Source organism: Dipodomys merriami, unplaced genomic scaffold, assembly GCF_024711535.1.
Source record: "Dipodomys merriami isolate MVZ:Mamm:240054 unplaced genomic scaffold, mDipMer1.0.p SCAF_3, whole genome shotgun sequence".
Lineage (NCBI taxonomy): Eukaryota > Metazoa > Chordata > Mammalia > Rodentia > Heteromyidae > Dipodomys > Dipodomys merriami.
This window is the reverse complement of record NW_027204492.1, coordinates 51,263,457-51,287,839: the sequence shown is the minus strand read 5'-3', so window position 1 is coordinate 51,287,839 and position 24,383 is coordinate 51,263,457. Positions and strand designations below refer to the sequence as shown.

At 32.3% G+C, this 24,383-nt stretch overlaps 1 pseudogene; it reads right to left on the bottom strand.

The window, feature by feature from the left end:
• Positions 1 to 2,295: 2,295 nt before the first annotated feature.
• LOC138839796 (protein FAM204A pseudogene) overlaps positions 2,296 to 24,383 on the bottom strand; it is a 42,643-nt pseudogene continuing 20,555 nt past the window's right edge.

Sequence of the window (24,383 nt, the reverse complement as noted above, 5' to 3'; positions counted from 1 at the left end):
TCACTTATATAATCCATCATACTGCAGTAATTTTTCTACCTTAGGAAATGTGAGTCACTTGAATATGAGCAAGATTGTTTTGCCAAATCTGTACAATTTATTTTCATGTGAATTTTAGGGTCTGGTTTTCTTTCTTTCTTTCTTTCTTTCTTCTTTCTTTCTTTCTTTCTTTCTTTCTTTCTTTCTTTCTTTCTTTCTTTCTTTCTTTCTTTCTTTTCTTTCTTTCTTTCTTTCTTTCTTTCTTTCTTTCTTTCTTTCTTTCTTTCTTTCTCTCTTTCTTTCTCTCTTTCTTTCTTTCTCTTTCTCTCTTTCTTTCTTTTTGCAAATAAATCGCCTGGGCTCTTGATAGGGATTCTGTAGAATTTGTAAGAAAAATTGGGAGTAAAATTATTTTAAGGGTTTTTGGTGTTCCAACATTTGAACATAGAATCATTTAAGATATATTTTTATTTACCTCACTTATTTTGGTAATATATATAAAATTTATATTGTATTTCACATCCATTTTAATTGATAAATTAATTATAAAAATGATTTATAAATATAAATATGATATAAATATGTGTGACTTATAAAACTAAATTATTTTCTTTTTTAAAATTAATTTTATTGTCAAGATGATGTACAGAGGGGTTATAGTTACATGCATAAGGCAGTGAGTACATCGCTTTTCCAATTTTTGTCCTCTCCCTCATTTTTCTCCCATTTTTCCTCCTCCACTCACCCCCCAAGTTGAACAGTTACTTTCCAACATATTGTCTTGTGAGTATCGCTGTTGCATTGGCTCACCATTTGTCCTTTGTCCCACCAATTTTTTGTTCCCCTTCCCTTCACTAATTCAGATAAATGGATATACAATACACAGGGTACCAAAATCAAATACAGTGACAAGGGATAAGCCACAGGGGGGGCAAAAGAAACAAAAGCACAAGAAAAAAAGGAATAACTTCACATAGTACATTAAAAACAACAATAACAAAGAAAAATCTCTTGTTTCCGTATATTGGAGTTCATGTCACTTAGCATCTTCTTATATGGTCATATGTACATACTTATTGAACTATTGTGATCATCTAGGACTATCCTAGACATATACTAATTGTTACAAATGATGGAAACCATAGAATCTATGTTTCTTTGTGTCTGGCTTATTTCCGTTAATATGATTTTTTTGAAGTCTTTCTATTTCCTTATGAATGGCAAAATGTCATTCTTTCTGATGAAGCATGGATCAAGAAAATGTAGTACATATCCACGATAATTTATATTTTCTAATATTCTGGCAGTTACTTTTTTAACTGATGGTATCATTTGCAGCACAAAATTCTTTTTTTGTCTAATTTGGTTATTTTTCTTTTTTATTTGCTTTTTCTTTGAGTGTCAAACTATATAAAATTATTAAAGTCACCAAAAGCGTCTAAAGTTTTTATATTAATTTACAACTAAATTTTGTATGTTAATTTCTGAGGGTTTGATATGGCACCATGTGTAGAACCCTATTAATCTTCCATTAAAATAACTTGTAAAAAATCAATTGAACCTAAATGTGAAGATATATTTTTAGACATTCAGATGACTTACATGGAATTTCTTTTTTTCTTAGAACAATTCAGTTGTTATTTGGAATTTTATTTATCTGTTTAATAAACTATACATCTAGTATAGTCTATACATCTAATGTAATTATACCATCTAATAATTTAATGAATGACAGAGCTGAGAAAGTTTATGACATTTCTATGCAGAGCTGAAACTAAACCACCCCCTATATGCAACATTTTATCCCGCTTTTATAATGATCTCATCTGAAGGTACACAAAAATTATTTTACTGTGTGACCATAAAAATATAAATTCTACTGCTGCCAGTATGGGAGCAATAATTGTTTTTATGACATTAGTTAAAATTACTTGTAAAAACTGTCACAATCTTAAAATCACAATTCCAGAATCAGTATAGTAATGCCTAGAACAGATAAAGAAAGTCCAAGGACATTATGGACTTTGCTATACCAAATAAATGAAAAGCAGATTGATTTTAGACTGTAGGTCTATGCAAATAAATAAGTCACAAAAATTCCCATACATTTTCCTCTGTGTATGCTTAATTTCTTACACAAAAAACAAAAATATCCACTTCAAGAATAAACTCCTTAGAAATGTCCAAGAGATGATAATCAACTCCTAAGTTTTATGCATATTTTTTCCTACTTCGGTCAATTTCCAACATATTTAAGCAGGAAAATCTTGTTAATGTGAGTATATGAGTCTCTTAAGTGTTCTGAGCTCTGCAAGGTTACAAATATCCCATTATGTTTTTAGTTTTCCATCTATTCCACGCCATTTTCTTCTTTTTTCGACCTGCTTGTGAATTTTCAGCTTCCTTTTTGGCTTCTACAAACTTGTAACTGGCAATTGTTTGGCAATTTTTACACCAAGCTCATGAGTAACTAGCTGGTTGCTGAGTTTTTCAGCCTTCTCAACATCCCACTCCTCTACAGCCTGGTCTATCCCGTTTTCAAGACCTGACTTTTCAACATTTTTCCCCCCCACAGGAGGTTCAAATCTATCATTGGCTCCAAAATACTGAGTAAGCTCCTTCCTCTGGGCTTTATTTGAGGACTGTTCACTATGAGATTCTTTGTTATTCTTCCTGGAGTGCTTTCTTTCTTCCTCTGAATCTTGAGACTGAACTTTTCTGCTTAGAATGATTTTTATGCAGTTCTTGAAATTTATTCCACATATTTATGGGAATGCCAGAAGGGCACTCTTCATATTCATTTGCCTGGATCTGGGGCTTCTGGGCTATCTTCTGGAAAATCTGAGGCATCTTATTTACTACTGGTCCCATCCTCTTTAACTTCTAGTAAGTTAAATAGAGTTCTCAGGAAAAGCTTCACGTTCAGAATTAGACTCAATATCACTTTCATTTCCTTTCTTCCACCATTAAGCGGCTGCCTGACGGCCATCTCAGACCCCCAACAACCTACACGAACATGCTTTTTTAAAAATGATTTTTATTGTAAAAATAGTGTACAGAGGGGTTACAGTTACATGAATAAGTTAATGAGTACATTTCCTATGGAGCATTGTTACTTCCTCCTTTGTTTATCACCTACCATCGCTTCCCACCCTACCTCCCCAACTCCTCCCTCCCCCTAGAAGTTGTAAAGTTCATTTTCAACATAGTGTCTAGTACATGTCATTCTTACAATGGGTAAACTTGTATCTTTACTTCAGCACTTTGTTATTTTCCTTCCCCTCCCCAAATTAGAAAAATGTATATACAAGATGTATACCATCCCTTATTCATTTCGTTTGGAGTAACTATTAAAATAAAAAAAAAAAGAGTACTCTAACATTGTTCTTCCTTATGAAAATTGTTTTGGCCATACAAGTGCCTTTGTTTTTGTGCAAATGACTCAGTTTTTCAATTTCTTTGATTAGATCCAGCTGGTAATTTGAAAAAGAATGTATTGAACTTGTAAATACATTTGCAAATATTGGCATTGTAATAATTTGTTCCAATAAATAAGTATGTAGTGCTTCCCCATACATTCAGATAATCGTTTTTTGTTGTGCTGAGCATAGTGTAGTGTTCCTATATTGCTCTAAAAGTTTTATACCTATATATTTTTTTCTTATTTTGCAGTACTAAGCATGGAACTCAGGGTTTCTAACATGCTAAATAAATGCTCTACAAGAAAGCTGAATCTTTAGAACAATATTTTAGTAACTTGGATATTGTTATAAATAGAATTCTTCTTTAGTTTCTTTATGATTCTATCTGTGGATTATATTAGCTCCATTTTTCAGGTTTCTAATTTATTGCTAGCTTTGAGAAATTTATTATCATATAATGAATTTCCTTTTAGTAATTTTTTTAATTTAAATTTTTATTTTTTGTGAACACACTGTACAGAGGGGTTACAATTACATGGGCAGGTTAATGCATACATTTTTTATCAAGCATTGCAGCCTCCTCCTTTGTTTACCCTTCACATCCCTTCCCAGCCTCCCCCCCACCCCCCCCCCACCCAATCATCCCCGCCTTCCCCCCCCTCCCCGCACCAACATTGTAAAGCTCGTTTTAGACATGACAACTTGAACTTCTCATTGTTGCAACAGGTCCACCTGTATCCTTAAACGACTTGTTTTTCCCCATCTCCTCTACAAGTTATACTGACATCAAATATAGTGATTGCAGGGGTTTTACTGTGGGGGAGGGACATACAAAGCTACAAAGAGATAATCTTATAAATGCGTTAGAAACAAATGCATGAAAGGAAAAAAAAACTTTAAAATACATATCTAAGGGTTCATTTTCCTAACATCACATTATCTGATCTTTTCCGCTTGACTCATACATATACTAGATATTGCAAATAAGGGAAACGATGGAACCTATGTTTCTTTGGGCCTGGCTTACTTCACTTAATGTAAGCCTTTTAGTAATTTTATTATAAGTAGGTATTCATATTATGTTGTCTGTTTTCCCAATAATAATATGGATTGTGTGCTGGATTAACTATATAGCCCTACACTAAATTCTACCTGATTAGTTTACATGATTCTTTTATATCTGGTAGATATTTGCAATTTTTATAGCATGTAGTTGTATCTGTAGTCATAAGAAATGTCAGTATATATTTCCTTGGTTTTCTCTTGTTATATATTGAGTATTTACATCATTCCTAAACTAATGCGTACAAAGTCAATCTAATGTGTTGATATTAGAAGTTGCTGTCTCGGGAGATCCTACGGTCTCATTGTGTCACCCTAGATTTAATATAACAAATCATCATTTTCAATGCAATAGTATGAAGAGATTGAGTCTTTGAAACAGACTAAGGTATGATTTTATAAGCCTTAAAAGCCCAAAGTGAGAAAGATACACTTTGTCTTGTTTTGAGTAACACTTGCTGAGAAAAGTAAGTTGGGAAGTGTTCCATCATTTTACATTTTTTGAAAGTTTATTAATATTCATCAATTGAGTCATTTGGGCCTATTTTTGTTTGTATAATATATTGTAATTAATAACATTCTCTTTACTCATTAAATTTCCATTTATTCTTGAATATTTTTCTGTTACTCATATCTTTATACCAAACTTATTGATTCATCGTTATCTGTATTTTTAATGCAGCTGCTTGTTTTAGTCTTAATATTCTTTTGAGTAACTTCCTTCTGTAATATTAAGGTTTAATATCACTCTATCTTTAAGTGCTGGTAATTTGAGATCACACTCTTCATCATTCTAGCTAGATTTTGCCAAGCTTGTTGACATTTCTAAAGAAACAGCTTTTAGTTTTATTTTCTTATTGTAGAAGTTTTGATTACTAGTTTAAGCTAATTATTTTTCTTAGTGTAGGCAATAATAGTTATAAATTCCCTCACTCATAGATTAGACTGTGAGACTTCGAAAAGATACACTGAACTTCTAAGCATTATATTCAAATGGGAACTTATTCAGATATTAGCAATTTGAAGCCGAAGTATGTTAAGATATGTTCATTAGTATGTTAAGTCATTAGTCATATTTCACATATGTATGACTCTATTTTTCATTTTCATATAACATGTGTTTAATATGACATGTGCATATTTTGGAAACAGAAACATACATAAACGGATAATAATGTGAAGCAACACAGAGAAAATACCATGTGGAAACAAATGAGTACAGTGATGCATTTGGAAGACAAGGAATATCAAGGATTGCCAGAAAACTGCCTGAAACCAATAAAAGGCAGCAAAGAATAACCTAGTAGTTTACAGTGTAAGCTCATATCTGACATATTCATTTCAGTCTTTCAAGCTTCAGAACTCGGAGACAATACATTTCTATTGTTTAAAGAACTCAATTTATGTGTTTATTTGCATACTAAAAAACTAAGAAACTTTTGAGCACTGTATAATTTCTCCCCAAAAGTAAAACATATTATGATTTCATTTTCATTTATGTCCTTGAAATAAAGTCCTTAGATTTTATACTTTAAACCTAGTAATACGTTGTTTAATTTTCAGGTATTTATGATTTTTTTTCAATTTTTTGTCTTGTATTATGTTAAATTTAAATCTGGGTAATATTTCAAGTATACATTGTGTACATTGGCATTGATATCTTATTTGGTTGTACATTTACTTACAAATTTTTTTAAGGGATAGTCTTATAAACAAGCATATTTCACTTGCTGGATGGAAGAATTTATGCATTCTAATATTTCCAATTAACATATGTTGGTGTTTAAGACTTCTGTTTATTCATCTTTGTAGTTCTACATTTTATTAAGCTTGAGGAATACACTTGCAGCTTACTGACATATATCTTGCATAGCCTGTTTGAAACTCTGGGTTCAATATTCACCACAGTGAAACAAAAGCCAGGTCCAGAAAAACTAAGGGTGCATGTATTCTTTTATATGTGAATCATTCAAATACAAATTTCCTAGGTAAACACATACAAGGGCACTCCCACAAACCCACCCTTATCCCTCACCCACACCCACCACCCCACACACACATATACACACACAACCAACCTGATTAATTATAGTATACCTTTTGTACCTTTAGAAATATTTTGTCTTAAAGTCTATTGGGTCTGAAATAAATGTAGGAACTGCTGCTGTCTTTTGGCTATTACTTGTATGACATACTTTTTTTTTTTTACATCCTTTTACTTTTAACCTAGTTTTACTTGAATACAAAATTTGTCTTTCAAGATGTTTTATAACTATATCTGTATTTTTATTTTCTTATTAATCTATTCACCAGCATTTTCCTTTTAGTTGGAGTATTTAACCCAAATATATTTGATATTATTACAAGTTTAGGTTAATGTGTATATTTGCTATTGATTTTTAAGTCATATAATTTTTTCTCCTTCATTACTAATTTCATTTACCTTAAGTCAATCTTATTAAATATGCATAAATGCTCTCATTTTCTTTGCTATATTTTTAGTTATTTTCTTTGTAGTTTCCTTCAATATTGTAATAAAAATTTAACATGACATTCTGATTTTACATTGTTATCTAAAATTTTGGCTCAATAGTGACTTAATTTCTTATTGCCAGTCCTGGGGGTTGAACTCAGAACCTGGGATCTGTCCCTGAGCCTCTCTGTGCTCTAGGCCAGTGCTCTATCCTTTGAGCCACAGCACCACTTTCAGTTTTTATGTATGTGGTATTGAGGAATCGAGCCCAGGGCTACATGATTGCTAGGCAGACACTCTACCACTGAGCCACATTTCCATCTCAATAATAACTCAATTTTATTGATATATAGCAATTTGGATCATAGATAACTTTTTAATTATATAAGTCATGTGATTATACATTGTGTACATTGGCATTGTTATCTTATTTTGTTTTATGTTTGCTAATAAATCATTTAAAGGGGTAGTTTTACAAGCAAATATATATTTATGCCATATTTTATATTAATTTCAATGTTTGTATTATGTGTTTATATTTCTTCATGCGAATCTGAAGATATTCTTTTACTATATCTTAAGGGAAATTTTATAGTGATGAATTCTTTGTGAATTTATCAATCCTTTTTGAAGGATAATTTTCAGAACCAAAAAGTTCTTTATTGGCTCTTTTCTTTTCGTCTTTCAATATGCGATCCCAATCCTTTCTAGTCCTCAGATTTTCTGATTATTTTGTTAATGTTGTTGAGAGTGCATTTTATTTGCTGAACAATTTCGCTTGCTACTTTGATGATTTCTTATTTTTCTTTCAATTGCTTGATTTGGGCCAAAGAATAATTGTCTATGTACTTATCTCATTTGCAATGTTTGAAGGTTCTTGCTTATATGTAATAATTAGTTACATATTTAATCAAACTAAAATATTGTTCATTGGTTTAAATAAAATTTGAAACTTTAAATTTTTAATAAAAATTAAGGTTAAAATGTCCTATATTTCATTTTTAAATCTTCTATTGTACACATTCATATACACAATGGTCTCCCATGGATCTCTGAGGTCTGTTCAGTTTTCTCTTATAGTTTTTTTTTCTTAGACTGGATGATATCAGTGGGTCTATTTGTGCTAGTTCTTCTTTGTCAGATCAAATATCTGCTCATTTTCCTCAAAAAAAGCTTCATTGAACTTTCTATAAATTTCAACTCATAGAATTCTATGTAACATGTAAATATTATCAATTACTATTTTACTAAAATATAAAATACATTTTATTTTATTTTATTTCCGTTTTTTTATTTTTATTTTATTTGTGAACATACTGTACAGAGGGGTTACAATTACATGGGCAGGATAATGCGTACATTTCTTACCAAGAATTGCAGCCTCCTCCTTTTGTTTACCCTTCACGTCCCTTCCCAGCCTCCCCCCTCCCCCCGAATCCCAATCCTTCTCCTTCCCCCCCATTCCCCCCCCCCAACGACGTTGTAAAGCTCGTTTTGGACATGACAACTTGTACTTCTCATTGTTGCAACAGGTCTACCTGTATCCTTAAACAACTGGTTTTTCCCCATCTCCTCCACAAGTTATACTGACATCAAATATAGTGAAAGCAGGGGTTATACTGTGGGGGAGGGACATACAAAGCAACAAAGAGATAATCCTATAAATGCTTTAGAAACACATGCATGAAAGAAAAAAAACATTAAAATACATATCTAAGGGTTCATTTTCCTGACATCACATTATCTGACCTTTTCCGCTTGACTCATGCATATACTAGATATTGCAAATAAGGGAAACCATGGGACCTATGCTTCTTTGGGCCTGGCTTACTTCACTTAATATAATTTTTTCCAAACCTTTCCATTTCCTAACAAATGGGGAAATGTCATTCTTTCTGATGGAGGCATAGAATTCCATTGTGTATATATACCACATTTTCTTGATCCTTTCATCTACTGAGGGGCATCTGGGTTGGTTCTATATCTTAGCTATGGTAAATAATGCTGCAATAAACATTTTTTTTTTTGTATAAAGCTGTGAACTTCATAACTTTGTTTTTTTTTAAATTTTATTTTATTTTATTTTTATTTTTTTAATTTTATTTTATTTTATTTGAGAACATACTGTACAGAGGGGCTACAATTACATGGGCAGGATAATGCATACATTTCTTACCAAGCATTGCAGCCTCCTCCTTTGTTTACCCTTCACCTCCCTTCCCAGCCTCCCCCCACCCCCCACCCAATTATACCCCCTTCCCCCCCCACACACCGACATTGTAAAGTTGGTTTTGACATGACATTTTGTACTTCTCATTGTTGCAACAGGTCCACCTGAATCCTTAAACGACTTGTTTGTCCCCATCTCCTCCACATGTTATACTGACATCAAATATAGTGAAAGCGGGGGTTACACTGTGGGGGAGGGACATACAAAGCAACAAAGAAATAATCTTATAAATGCGTTAGAAACACATGCATGAAAGAAACGAAAACATGAAAATACATATTTAAGGGTTCATTTTCCTAACATCACATTATCTGACCTTTTCCGCTTGACTCATGCATATACTAGATATTGCAAATAAGGGAAACCATGGGACCTATGCTTCTTTGGGCCTGGCTTACTTCACTTAATATAATTTTTTCCAAACCTTTCCATTTCCTAACAAATGGGGAAATGTCATTCTTTCTGATGGAGGCATAGAATTCCATTGTGTATATATACCACATTTTCTTGATCCATTCATTTACTGAGGGGCATCTGGGTTGGATCCATATCTTAGCTATGGTAAATAATGCTGCAATAAACATAGTTGTGCTGGTAGCTTTAGTGTGGACTTGTTTGTAAACATTTGGGTAAATGCCCAAAAGTGGAATTGCTGGATCATAGGGGAGATCTATGTGAAGTCTTTTGAGGAACCTCCATACTGCTTTCCAAAGTGGTTGAACAAGTTTACATTCCCACCAACAATGAAGTAAGGTTCCTTTCTGTCCACATCCCCTCCAGCATCTGTTGTTGTTAGAGTTCTTGATTTTTGCTGTTCTAACTGGAGTGAGGTGATATCTCAATGTTGTTTTGATTTGCATTTCTTTTATGGCTAGGGATGTTGAACATTTCTTCATGTGTCTATTGGCCATCCTTCTTTCTTCTTCAGAGAAGCTTCTCTTTAAGTCTTCCGCCCACTTATTTATTGGGCAGTTGTTTCTTTGAGGATTTGTTGTTGGGTGGTTTAATTTTTTGAGTTCCAAGTATATTTTAGATATGAGACCCTTGTCCGTTGTATGGCTAGTAAAGATCTTCTCCCAATCCGTGGGCTTTCTATTGATCTTGCTAGCTATGTCATTTGCCCTGCAGAAGCTCTGCAACCTTATGCAATCCCATTTGTCCAACCTTTCTTTGATTTGTTGTGCTTCCCGGTCTCTATTCAGAAAATTTCGGCCTGAGCCATGGAGACCTAGGGTTTCTCCTATTCCATCCTGTAATATTTTCAGAGTGTCTGCTTTGAGTTCAAGGTCTTTGATCCATTTGGAGTTGAATCTGGTGCAAGGTGATATATCAGGATCTAGCTTTAGTTTTCTACATGTAGTTAACCAATTTTGCCAGCACCATTTACTGAAGAGGTTGTCTTTCTTCCATTCTATTGTTTTAGCTTCCTTATCGAAGATTAGATGGCTATAGGTCTGTAGGTTCATTTCTGGGTTTTCAATTCTATTCCATTGGTCCTGAGGTCTGTTCTTATGCCAATACCAAGCTGTTTTGATTACTATGGCTTTATAATAGAGTTTGAAATTTGGTATTGATATTCCTCCAGCAGTGTTCTTTCCGTTGAGCAGCGTTTTTGCTATTCGGGGTCTTTTATTGTTCCATATGAATTTTTGGATTGCAATAAACATTGTTGTGCTGGTAGCTTTAGTGTGGTCTTGTTTGTAAACATTTGGGTAAATGCCCAAAAGTGGGATTGCTGGGTCATAGGGGAGTTCTATGTGAAGTCTTTTGAGGAACCTCCATACTGCTTTCCAAAGTGGTTGAACATGTTTACATTCCCACCAACAATGAAGTAAGGTTCCTTTCTGTCCACATCCCCTCCAGCATCTGTTGTTGTTAGGGTTCTTGATTTTTGCCGTTCTAACTGGAGTGAGGTGATATCTCAATGTTGTTTTGATTTGCATTTCTTTTATGGCTAGGGATGTTGAACATTTCTTCATGTGTCTATTGGCCATCCTTCTTTCTTCTTCAGAGAAGTTTCTCTTTAAGTCTTTCGCCCACTTATTTATTGGGCAGTTGTTTCTTTGAGGATTTGTTGTTGGGGGGTTTAATTTTTTGAGTTCATTTCAATACTGCTGACTGAAAGTTCCATGACAAAGAAAATTACTAGAAACAGAGGAATTGGCCTAAAATTTAATGGTCTATTAGAAACTACAAAAAAGTAGCAAATATATTTTCCAGTAAAATGCATAATTACCAAAACACAAAAAACTTTCTAGTGAGTCTGTATAGTAGTTTTGGCATGAAAGAAGAAAGTATTAGTAAATAAATCAATATAAATGTTATCATCTCAATAACAGGGAAACAAAGAATGAAGTAAATTTAATAGAGCCTAAGAGTTATTTGAGGATTTCAAAATAGACATAATGGTAATATCATAAGATCAGGATGAAAATAAATAAGGACTATATTTATTTGAAGAAATAAATCATTGACAGCACTTTTAATTAGATGAAAACATTAGCCTAAATATCGAAGAAAGAAACAATATACAAGAAGGATAAACACAAAGAAAATAATATTTAAATATAATAAAAATGCTAAAAACCAGACTTTGATAAAATCTTTATATCAACAATATAAAACATGTTATTATGTAAAGAATGAACCTAGTGTGATTACCATCTATTTCTTCATAAAATATAGAAAACATTGGGATGATGAGAAAAAATACCTGTAAACTAAGAATGTTAGATATTGCAAAATATTTTTAAGATGAACACAAAACAAAGAAAATTTCAGATATAAGTGTGAGATTCAATTGGTAATATCCAGATCCATACTATGGCAAAGAAAAAAGTTGTAAGCAAGAAAATGACCACAGTTGGAAACATGGACCCAGATGTATAAATAAATACATAAGTAAATATTACAACATAATTAAAGGTGATATAAATATGTCTTTATTCATTCTTCTCTTAATTAAAAAAATATTTGTATATTACAATGGTGATATTTATACATATTTCCATGGCTTTTAATCAGTATATCTAATTTCTTATATTTGTAAATGCATGGCACAATAACTTATTTGAATTATCATATCTATTTCTTCAACTCTTGTTTGGATTCCCTTTACTTGTGTATTGGTCTAGACTTTGCTTTCAAAAAGAAGTAGTAAAAATGCTATACTCAGTTGACCTTTTAAGGATGAACTCACACCTAAACTGAAAATGGTGGCTTTGATTATTGTGAGCAGAAAACTTTGCTCTTAATTATGATATCATTATTATATTTGAAAGTAGTTAACCAAAATTTAAATACTTTTAAGTTTATGTAAGTTTATCTATAATTTTTCCTTCAAGTTTTTTGCTTTGTCTTTTATAAAAAATTCTCACCAGATTCTGGTGGCTAATAGCTGTAATCCTATCTATTCAGGAAGATGAGATCTGAGGCCTGTGGTTCAAAACCAGCATGGCCAGGAAAGTCCATGATACTATTATTATCAATTAACCACCAGAAAAATGGAAGTGGTGCTGTAGCTGAAAGTGGTGGAGTACTAGCTATTGAAAGTGATAAAAGTTGAACCAACACTGTCAAATTTCAAAGGAAACAAGTACTTGAAATGCATGGGGTGGGGTCAAGTGGAAACTGGTAAGAGGAGAATGGAGTCAAGAATTCAGTGAGCATTCTACAAATTTAAGAATAGTGAGGAAAGTGGTGAGTAAAGGGGGGATGTGTGAGAATGTTGAAAAACGTGACATTTTTCAAGATGCATTGAATTCATAAACTGCTTTTTAAATTGGTAACATTTTACAGTTACTTTCCACTGATTAGAAATCAAATAAGAATTACATAAATTATAATAAAAATGTAAAACAGTTCAGATAATCCCTTTCTATTACACCATGCTACCCCAGTCTTTCTTACCTATATGTACCATTTAGTATGTTTTTCCATATGTTTTTTTGCCAGTTTCAGAGGTTTCAGTCCTGTGGCAAGTGAAAAAATGTTATACCAGAAGGGGAAACTGCCCCCAATGACACCTACTGCCTCCAACTGGGCTCCATTTTTTAACCATACAATCAGCTATGCTTTAACAAAGAGATTCATGCAGTCATAAAGTTAGAGAACACATAAGCCAATTATGTGTCAACCGTAGCATTTGGTATTATACCTTTAATTCATAAGTATTTTTAAAAGTCACTTCATTGAATCCATAATATTGACTTTTTCAAATTGCATGTAAATACATCATATCTTGAATTGGAAATGATACTTTAAATTTAAACGCCCTTAAGTATCCTTAAGAAATTTGCCCCTTTAGTTTTCTTGAATAAGGATGCTCATTTGTGTAGATGAACAAACCAAGTAATGATGCACATATATAAAGGATATATTTAATTATTTTTTATTGGACAAAGATAAAGTCAACCAAATCAGATGTACATATAGCTATCAAAGCACAGAAAAAGAGAGTGTAAACTTGCTCAAACACTTTGGAAAGTAGTATGGAGGTTCCTCAAAAGACTCCACATAGAGCTCCCCTATGACCCAGCAATCCCACTTTTGGCATTTACCCAAATGATGAAAAACAAGACCATACTAAAGCTACCAGCACAACTATGTTTATTGCAGCATTATTTACCACAGCTAAGATATAGAACCAACCCAGATGCCTAGAACCAACCCAGATAATTCTCAGTAATTGAATGGATCAAGAAAATGTAATATTTTACATATATATGTATGTATATATATGTATGTATATGAATTCTATGCATCCATCAGAAAGAATGGCATCACCCTATTTGTTAGGAAATGGAAAGACTTGAAAAAATTTATATTAAATGAAGTAAGCCAGGCTCAAAGAAACGTAAGTTCCATGGTTTCCCTTATTTGCAATAACTAGTATATGGTTGGGACAAGCAGAAAAGGTCAGATAAGATGATGTTAAGCAAAACGAACCCCAAGATAGGGACACAAGTGGTTTTTCTTCCTTGCTATTCTTCCTAACATATTTATAAGGTGCCATGTGATTTTTTTTGTTGCTTTGTATGTTCCTCCCCCAAGGTATAACCCCTGTTTTCATTGTATTTTATGTTGGTATAATTTGGCGAGGGGAAGGGAAAAATCAAATTGTTTCAATAGGGATATAGGTTGACCCATTGCAACAAAGAGATGCACAAGATGCTATGTTGAAAAACAAACGTTACAATTTAGGTGGGGGGTGGTGGGAGGGGGAAGTGTAGTTGAGGAGGTTGGAGGGAAGGGATGGTAGGGGAAAAACCATAGAGGAGGCAACAATGCTTGATAAGAAATGCACTCATTACCTTGTTCATGTAACTGTGACCCCTCTGTGCAGTATTTTCACAATAAAAACTTAAAGAAAAAAAAGAAAATATCTGAGAGTTAAAATATCTGTCTAATGAACTGACACTGATTATTTCTAAAGGTTTTCTGTGAAATATCCTAGCTATTTTATAACCAGTATTACTTCGACTTGTTAATATTATGTAAATTTTAATGTAGAGAAATAAGAACTGTTATATAAAACAAGGTCATAAAATTTATACCAGAGGGGAAAATGGAATATACCATTTAAAAAGAAAATAAGACTCTTTTGATATGAATGTTTTTTTGAAAGAGATGTCATTGTTTCAAATGATTTATTTTATTTCCAACTTTAACAGAAATGACTTAAATTGAATTATTTCAAACATCTGATGCAAATGAGATTCAACTCCTTGAGCAATAATTTCTGAATCCATCACTAGCTATACTGAAAATGGTATTAAAATATTTCACAGCCTTTGCAATGTCTAAAATGTTGGTGCTAAAATAAAATCATGTGCTCATATTTTATGTTTGTTGAAGCGATTGCCATTTATGTCTTTTTTGTCATTCATTTCTCAAACATAATATGCAAATAGTTTGAAAAAGTCACTGATTATGGTGTGTTCATTATATGTATGGCAATTTTCAAGTTGTAAGTGTATCATGTCCTTTAATTTTAAGTAACATGCCTAAGCCACATAATAGATGATATTCACAGACTTTTAGTTCCAGTTTGTGTCACTCCTAAGCTAATATTCTTCTGAGAAAACATGGAAAAATATACTAGTTGATGGCCAATGTGATCTTCCTCCTTCAGAAATGTCACATTACTATATGCAGATTATCCTAATAAAATTGACAGAAATTTAACTTGAGTTTCTCCAATATTCTCTACTACTATTCATATGGATTATTAAGAATTGATGAAGGACTTTTTTTAAAGTATGCTAAGAACATAGAGAGAAATTGCTTTTATGAAACTGAACAAAAATCAATACCTTAGTAATAAAGAGAATAGCATTTGAATAATGGTATATGGGTCTTATATCAATGAAGGTCATTTGACAATTTCTTCAACACTTTTTGTCTTTGTCCTTAGCAACTGTCAAACTATCTTTATACAAAGGGATGAAGTACTGCTATTTCTGTTACCCAGACCCTTCACTGAATGAATAGAAATACTAATAAGAGTTGCATATTCATATCACAAAATAATGTATGAAATTATTACCATATGGATTAGAAAGAATAAAACTCGGGGAAAGAAAGACATTATAGTTGATATCCATCAAACAAAGTAAGAGGCTCAAGGGAGTTGATTTAATGTTAATTTAAGAGTAGCACATATGTCAGTCTCTTCTGTGTTTAATATTTCCTTTTAATTTGTTAGAGGATGTATATCTCTTGATGTCAAATCATTGAAATGTGGAATATAGTTACAAATTTGTAAAAGTATTCTTAAATCATAAAATATTAAATTAGTATGGAAGTTGATTAAAAATTATGAGAAATTACCGGATGCTGGTGGCTCATGCCTGTAATCCTCGTTACTCAGGAAGCTGATATCTGAGGACTAAAGTTCGAAGCTAACCCAGGCAAAAAGAACCAATTAACTACCAGAAAACTGGAAGTGGTACTGTGGCTTAAGTGGTAGAGCACTAGCCTTGAGCTGAAGAGTTTAGGGGCAGCACCCAGGCCCAGAGTTCAAGCACCATGACTGATAAAAAAAAATGAGAAATGCAAACCAGTTAAGTTTTTTAAATGTTTGTTTGTTCCACATCTTGTCTGACTTCATATTTTTGTAGGAGTTGGTCTACTAGTTCTAGAGTTGAATTAAATCCTTATATGGAGTGCCTTGTATTTTTTTTAAGTTGCCCTCTCTGTGTTCACCCATTATAAAAACTTTTCTGTATTCATTCTGCCTTGTTTCTTTGTACAAATGCTCCTCATTCTTTAAGATCTGTTTCAAATGTCATTTCATTCAAGAAGGTTCCTTTGAGCTTTCCCAATTGGAAGTGATCGGTCTTTCTTTTGTATTTCTGTAGGACTTAAATCCCCCTTTCAGTGTCAAAAACTTTGGAAATCAAACTATCACATGTTAAAGTTCAGGAAATGGATTTTAAAAAATGCTACTTAAGCTATATGTTCCATGATGTGGGGTTGTTGGAGTATCATTTTTTACTTAAACAAAAGTCTTAATTATTATAACTGGTCTATATATTCTGGAATTGAACTCAGTCTCATGGCCTCTGCTGACAACTTACCATTGTACTGTCATCTGCTATAACACACCATTGCCATTCTATAGAGTATTTTATGCACATTTAACATTTGTAAATAACGAAGCCTATGAAGGTTTCCTTTGGTCTGTTATCTATTATCTTTTACTTCAATTTATTTCAATAGATATACTATCAGGTTTTAGCAAAACATAAGGTTGTCTCTCTTGAGACTACATATGCAGACTTTCCTAGTAGCTTGATATGGTTATGTGACTGATATTTTATCAGTGCTTTGTGATCCAAAATGATGTGTTCACTGCTGTGTCACTTTCTTAAAAGAAAACTTCTTACTAACACACCACAGCTCTCCTTTTTTGTTATGACTTATTAATTATGCAAATAAAGTGTTTGATTGTGACAGTTCTATACATATATACATTTTACTTTTTATCATATTCACCTTGTCTATTACCATTTCTTAAAACACTTCCCTCTCTTTTCCCTATCCCAATCCTCTCCTTTGCTTATAATACCCCCTTTCCCCTCTAGATTTCACATATGAGAGAAAACATTGGATACTTGTCTTTGTAAGAGTGGGTTAGTCCCCTTTAGTTCCATCTACTTTTCTGTGAAGGACACAATTTCATTTTCCTTTATTTCTGAAAAATGTACCATTTTATAGATTGATAGGCACCTAGGCTGATTAAATATCTTGGTTATTATTGTGAATATTGGTGCAATAAACATGAATGTACAGGTACCTCTATGATATACTATTTTATATTCCTTCAGGTAATTACCCAGGAGTAAAGCAGGATGGCTGCATTATTTGGAAGTTGCACTTCTAGATTTTTATTGTTTTTTTTTTCTTTTGTAAAAACTCCATAGTGACTGAAATACTTTACATTCCTACCAGCATGGAATTAGTCCCCATCCCTACCTCTGCAACTCCTTGCATATATTTCTTTTTGTTTGTGTTTTTGGTGACAGCCATTTTGAGCATTGTGAGGTAGAATCTAAATCTAGATTTGAGTTTCATTTTTCTTCTCAGTCCTCTTTTATTATGTCGAGCTGGTTAGCAAGGCATCAAATTCTGCAGACAAAGAAAATACTTGGGATATGTAGTGCCAAAAATAGAATGTCTCTCTCTCTATGTATATATATATATATATATATATATATATATATATATATATATACATATATATATAATATTATAGATCAAAGGGGCTTGTCTTCTATGCCTATGAAGATGTCAGAAAAATAAATTTCTATGTTTTATTTTTGCATGCTTTTCACCATAATAACAGCATAGTTTGAGATAAACAATAATCACCTTTGCAATTTTTCTTTCCACACTTTCAGTTACACTCAGCCAATCACAGTCTAAAGTTGTTAAATTGAAAACTGAAGAAATAATTCATAAGTTTTAAGTTGTATGCTATTTTAAGTACCAAAGTGAAACCTCACACCTCTCTATTTCCTCTATCTGAGGATGTGAATCCTCCCTTGGTCCTACATACCTACAACATGCATAGTTGTTTAGTTGTCTCTCAGTAGTTATCTTCTTGTTTATTAGACAAATTGTCACAATATCCCAATGCTGTGTTAAAATAACTTTTTTAATTTGTTGCCCCAATACACAAAATTATTATATAAAAAGAGTAAGTACCAAGCTATGAAATATGGAAGGATAGATTAACTCTAGCACTATATGGCTGACTTGCAGGACCTGTAAAGGTAGAGACTACAGCCCATGGATCCTAAAGAATACAAAGTTTTCTATTATCAGAACCACTTGTGTTCCATTTTCATAATTTTGTATAGAAATTTCCAGAAGTGAAGTTTAGAATTCTTCTTTTGAATAAGTTTTTTAAATAATTTGCACTACTACTATGATTACATGAATAGATTTGGTCAAGGGCATAACTTCCTCTGACACATCTGTGCCTGGGTGCTGTCCCTGAGATAAGCTTAAGGCTAGCACTGTCCATCTGAGCCACAATGTCACTTCTGGTTTTCTAGTAGTTAATTGGAGATAAGAGTTTCATGGAGTTTCCTGCCCGGGCTGGCTTTAAACCGAGATCCTCAGATCTCAGCCTCCTGAGTAGCTAGAGTTAAAGGCTTGAGCCACCAGTGCCCGGCTTGAAACATCTTGAAACATCTAGCAATCCTGTTTACACCTTAATGTACTAAACATAAAGGTAATTATATTCCTCTCAAAATTAGCTATGTAGACTATATGTATCTTCATCCACATCATCTTAAAAGTGTTGAAGTCTGTTTAAAGAAAGTTATTCAAATCCAAAATACCAGGGATTTGGGGTGTTACTTGATGGAAAAGCATGTGTTTAGCATTTTAAAGTCCATGAGTTCAATACTCAGTACCACATAAATAAAAATTGTTTTAGAAAAACGTGCAACATTCTGACACTCAACTTAAGCACTTCTACCCATTTTAATCCTCTGAAAAGTCATATTAACAACTGCTATCTTGTTTTAGAGTATATATGGGGATACACCAAAGAATTACTCAATACATTAAAGTCCTGAACTTAGTCTAGTGTATTAGGCAGAGTTTCATGGCTCTGATTAACCTAGAATATATCTTATTCTCAGCTTTAGATGATTGTGATCTTTATTATGAGCATTTCTATTGAGGAGCAGTGTATTAAGAGAGAATGCGAGTCAGAGAAAGACAAAAATAGTGAGAGAATCTGATTACATCCCTACAGTGCTTGTAGAAAGAATATCTTGATCTGCACTCCAAAGAGAATAGTTTTTCAGCGTAGCATTTTATTTTCTGAAAATGATGAAACTTTGCAATAAATCTCAAAAGCATTTCTCAATGAAAAAGAACAAATAATTTTTAAGTTGCAGAAATCTAAGGCTTGACTCTGGGACACCCATTTGTCACTTTTTTTTAAAGAAAGAGTTCTTTTTGTTGAATTATTTTCCTCTCTTATGTAATTAATCAATTTTCAATTTAACATGCCCTTGAATCTTATTAGACAAGGGAAAGGGATAACTGGTTTGTAGTTTGTTGTTCTTGAAACTTAAGTTGTAGTTCTTTTGGATAATTTCCATTTCTTGATGTCTTTTTAGGTTACGAAAGTATCATCATTATTATTTCAAGCACATAACAAATATAGCATCTAAACAAATATCAAACTGCATTAATTTCTAAATGTACATTACAAAATTCTTTGTGACCCAAGAGATTTCAAATATTTTTGGTAATGATCACTCATAGTCATTAAACATTTTCTGTATGACTGGTACAATCCAAATTATTTTTTATATATTATCATATATTGTCTTTATTTTTCAAGATGCTGTTAAAGAAAGAGAATAGTAAAAGTTACTGATGTATCAAGGTCAGAGATCTATACAGAGAGAGAGAATTTGAGCTACAAACCATAGTGCTTTTTATATCATCCATAGTTGACAAAAATACTGGACAGCACAAATAGCCTTGACCTTTATATTGACTTGTAGTAGTCATTTTCCTGAAGAGACAAGATATAACCCAAATTCATGGTTATGCATAATTACTTAAGATAATTCATATGGTATGATTTCAGCAAGTATAAAGGAATGCTTCTTACTAATTTTATAATTTTATAATTATTTTATAATTATTTTCAAGAAAGTTGAGTATCTGATGTTCTATAATTTAATGTACAAGCCTTATTTAAGGGAAATAACAAAATTGGAAAAAAAATAACTATTAGGTCAATGCTGTCCAAAATATTTTGTATATTGATGTATTTAATTTTCACAAGAACACTTCAATAGATATTTTATTAGAGCTACTTAAAATAAAGAAGGAAGAATTAAGGTTATAAAGTTTACTCTATGATTTTTCTTATCCTAAAAAGTAAGATTTGAATGTAGAACTGTGTGATTCAAAAGAATTTATTCTTTGAACTACATCAACCATTGTCCTAGTTATAATAAAAGTTATAATAAAATTCCTCTAGTGGAAGAGATAGGGATAAAGTGACACAAAGAGGAAAGACCAGAAATATATACAAGAAATGTCAATAACCATGTTTGAAAAATTCCTGTTTTCTCCACTGATTTTAACTACTTTTCTATACATTCTAAAGTTTTTACAATGAATGGATATTTCATGTCATAAAAATACAAGTTTTCATCCTGTATTTTATAGTGTTATTAGCCATTTTGATGCATAAAGAATAAGACTTTTGATAAAATGCAGCGGTTTTCAGTTACCTTCCATGAAGTTTTAAATTGTATATATGAGCTGCTCCATTAAAAGGCCAAAAAATTTCAATATATATACTAAAAATTAAGAAAAGTGAGGGAAGGGTCGGGATGGGTAGGGTGGTGAGAATGTTGAAAAGGGGTACACTGATCAAGATGTACTGTATACATAAACTGCTTTATTGAATGGTAACTCCTTTGTACAACTACTTAAAGATAATAAAAATATTCAAAAATATTCTATAAAGTGGAATTGGAAGGCTAAGAGAGAAGGGCAAGTGAGAGGGCTTTACGGTTCAATCTATTTTTTCTTGTAAAAAAACCCTTAGAATTAGTAATTATATTTATGTTGGAACATAAAAAATATTTTAGATAAATAAAACAGTTCAGCTACATTCAAAAGATATAAAATAATAGGATTTTTAATCTTGGTATTGCAATAATAAACTCACGGAAATGAATGTCCTCAGGGCTGGAGGCAGGACTCAGCAATACAGTGGCAGCCTATTAAGTGTGAGTCCCTGAGTTCAAAACCCAGCATCATGAAATAATAGTAAAAATTTTAGAAAAGGATGTCCTTACCTTAGTAGCTTCATATATATATATATATATATATATATATATATATATATATATATATATATATATGTGTGTGTGTGTGTGTGTGTGTGTGTGTGTGTGTGTGTGTGTGTGTGTGTGTGTATGTGTGTGTATGTAGTATATGTATATATATATGTAGTATATGTATTATATATTATATATATGGAGTGTCATTCAACCATAAAAAAGAAATAAACTATGATATTTGCAGAAAAATATGTGTAACTAGAAATCATTATATTGAGCAACATAAGCCACATTCAGCAATTTAAATACTACATGCTTTTTCATATGTAAAATCTACACTTGAAATAAAATATGGCTTGTATGTAAAAGGAAGATTCTTTATGGGAGCAGTGGAAGAGGTGAAAGGAGAAGGTGCTGGAGGCTAAAGTATATTCTATGCTTGCATGAAAAAGGAGTAATAAAATTCATTAAAACTATAAAAATGGGTGAATAATAGAGAAATGGAATGAATTTGATCAAAACAGGTTTATTTATGTATGGTACATCATCAGGAAATTTCCTCTACTAACCAAGAAATTAGTGAGTGCCAATGCTGCTAATTTGTGTTCCAAACCTTGAAACCTCTTTCCTAAAAACAAATGATTTTCTGTTAACTTCTCCTGTTCCAAATAAAAGAGAAGGGCATCCCCCAAAATCTTTAGATATATCACCAAGAAAATATGGAATCTAGATTAGAACCTTAATTATTATAATTTTTTGTGTATCTTGGGACTTAAAACCAAAGACTGTGTGCTATCCTTGAGCTTTTTTGCTCAAGGCTAACACTCCACCACTTTGAGCCAGAGCTCCATTTACACAATTATAATTTGTACTGATTATTAATTTTTATCTCTTCTGTATATTTTCTATATTTTAGCATTTAATAGTAAGTCTTAGAATAAAAGTCTGGCATACTTCTTTTCCAGGATAGCAAGAAAAGAAGGATGCTCAATAAAATGCAATGCACTTACATATGATATGAAAATAAGGAAAGCGAAAGGACAGAGTAGAAGGTAAAGAGAGGGGGAAACAAACCTGGGTAAGTGTCGGAGCCTTATAGAAATGATGGAAAGAATAGACTTGCATTGGTCCAATTCCGTAGGGCTCTTATAGAAACCTCAACTTTTTTCGTAGTTTCTGCTTCTTAAAAGTTTATTTTTAGAAGCCAATGAAGAAGTTTCATCAACCACTTCCTGTCTAATGTACAGTTGCATTTCAGTCAATATGTGAGCGTAACTGAATATATCACAGAATTTTTATATGTTTTGTTTCAAATCATGTAACTATAGAGTGAAGAATTTTAACATCAATATCCATTTAGAAAAGCATGGGTCCTCAAAAGATAACTTGTTAGTAAAAGGGAATAGCTTCATTAAAATAAAGGCAGCAGTTAAGTGGAATTACCATCCTCATAGTCAATCATTTTGTCCTTTTTTCTCATTAGGTAAAAAGCAAATTTGAAGTTTGTAACAAGTAAGGAACAGCCAAGCTTCATTCTGATCACTTGATATTGTATTGTGCACCTCTATCTAAATAGATGTATGAACAAAAAAGGTAAAGCTAAAAGTACAACTATACTGAATCCTACAAACACATGGATGAAAAATTTGAAACTCATGTAAATATGCAAACACAGTATGTGTTTAAGAATAGGAGAAAATATATTTAAAACCAGAAATAAAACAAGACGTCATTAAACATTTTGTCTAACAGTATTTGTCATGTTTTTCTATTCTCCCTCTGTACTCCTTCTATGTGTTAGATTACTAGTATTATTCACTCTTTGACAGTTTCTATACCCATTTCCTTTTTAGATACAACTACCACATTTGAAATAAGAATACCTTCAAGTCTTCTAATCATTAGATAATTCCATAACTATTTTGGACAAATAGTGGGGCAGAAACTCATCTTTTACTCCAAACTGTTTGGAAAAAGTCTTATGGCTGAAAATTGTATGAGATCTGCATATAGATCTAGTTAAATCATAGCTAAAATGTAGAAGTCTCAAAGTCACTTTATTGATTTTGCTTTTTCACATTGGCCTTTGACAATATCCACATTGCTATGATCTTTTAAAGGCATTTACTTGATTAAAGCCAGGTGCTGGTGGCTCACGCCTGTAATCCTAGTTAGTCAGGAGACTGAGATCTGAGGATTTCAGTTCAAAGCCAGCCTGGGAAGGAAAAGTCCATGAGACCCTTATCCCCAGTTAACCAACAGAAAATTGGAAGAGGCCCTGTGGCTCAAGTGATACATTGCTAGTCTTGAGCTGAAGAGCTGAGGGACAGTGCACAGGCACAGAGTTCAAGCCCCACAACCGACAGGAAAAAAAGGAAAAGAAAAAAGAAATTTACTGGATGAAATACAATATTTTATGTCTGGATATTTTTGCATGGAGTTGTATAGAAGTTCCTGAAGAAGTGTTTAAGATTTAGCTTTGGAAGTTTTTTTCAACAGAAAATTTCCCGTTCACACACCATAACACATATTATCTGCAGAGAAATTGACATTAACAATGGCTTAAAAACAGAAGTTGATTTTATTTTTATCAGGGAATTATAGGCTCATAAAAATTTCATTAAAACATGAAAAGCAGTGGTAAATGAAATTAAATTTAATTGAATAAATAAAATTAACACAAAAAGCTATAATATAAATCATATACTTGACATGGTTTCCATGTGTCTTAAAAAGTCAAAATGTATATAGAAACAGGTAGAAAACATATTTTAAGATACTTTGTTTTTTCCCATGTTACAGGTACTTAAATTCATTCAACTGAGCATCCATGATAACTTAAATAAAATTGAAAGAATTGTTGGAAATCATGTATATTCCTT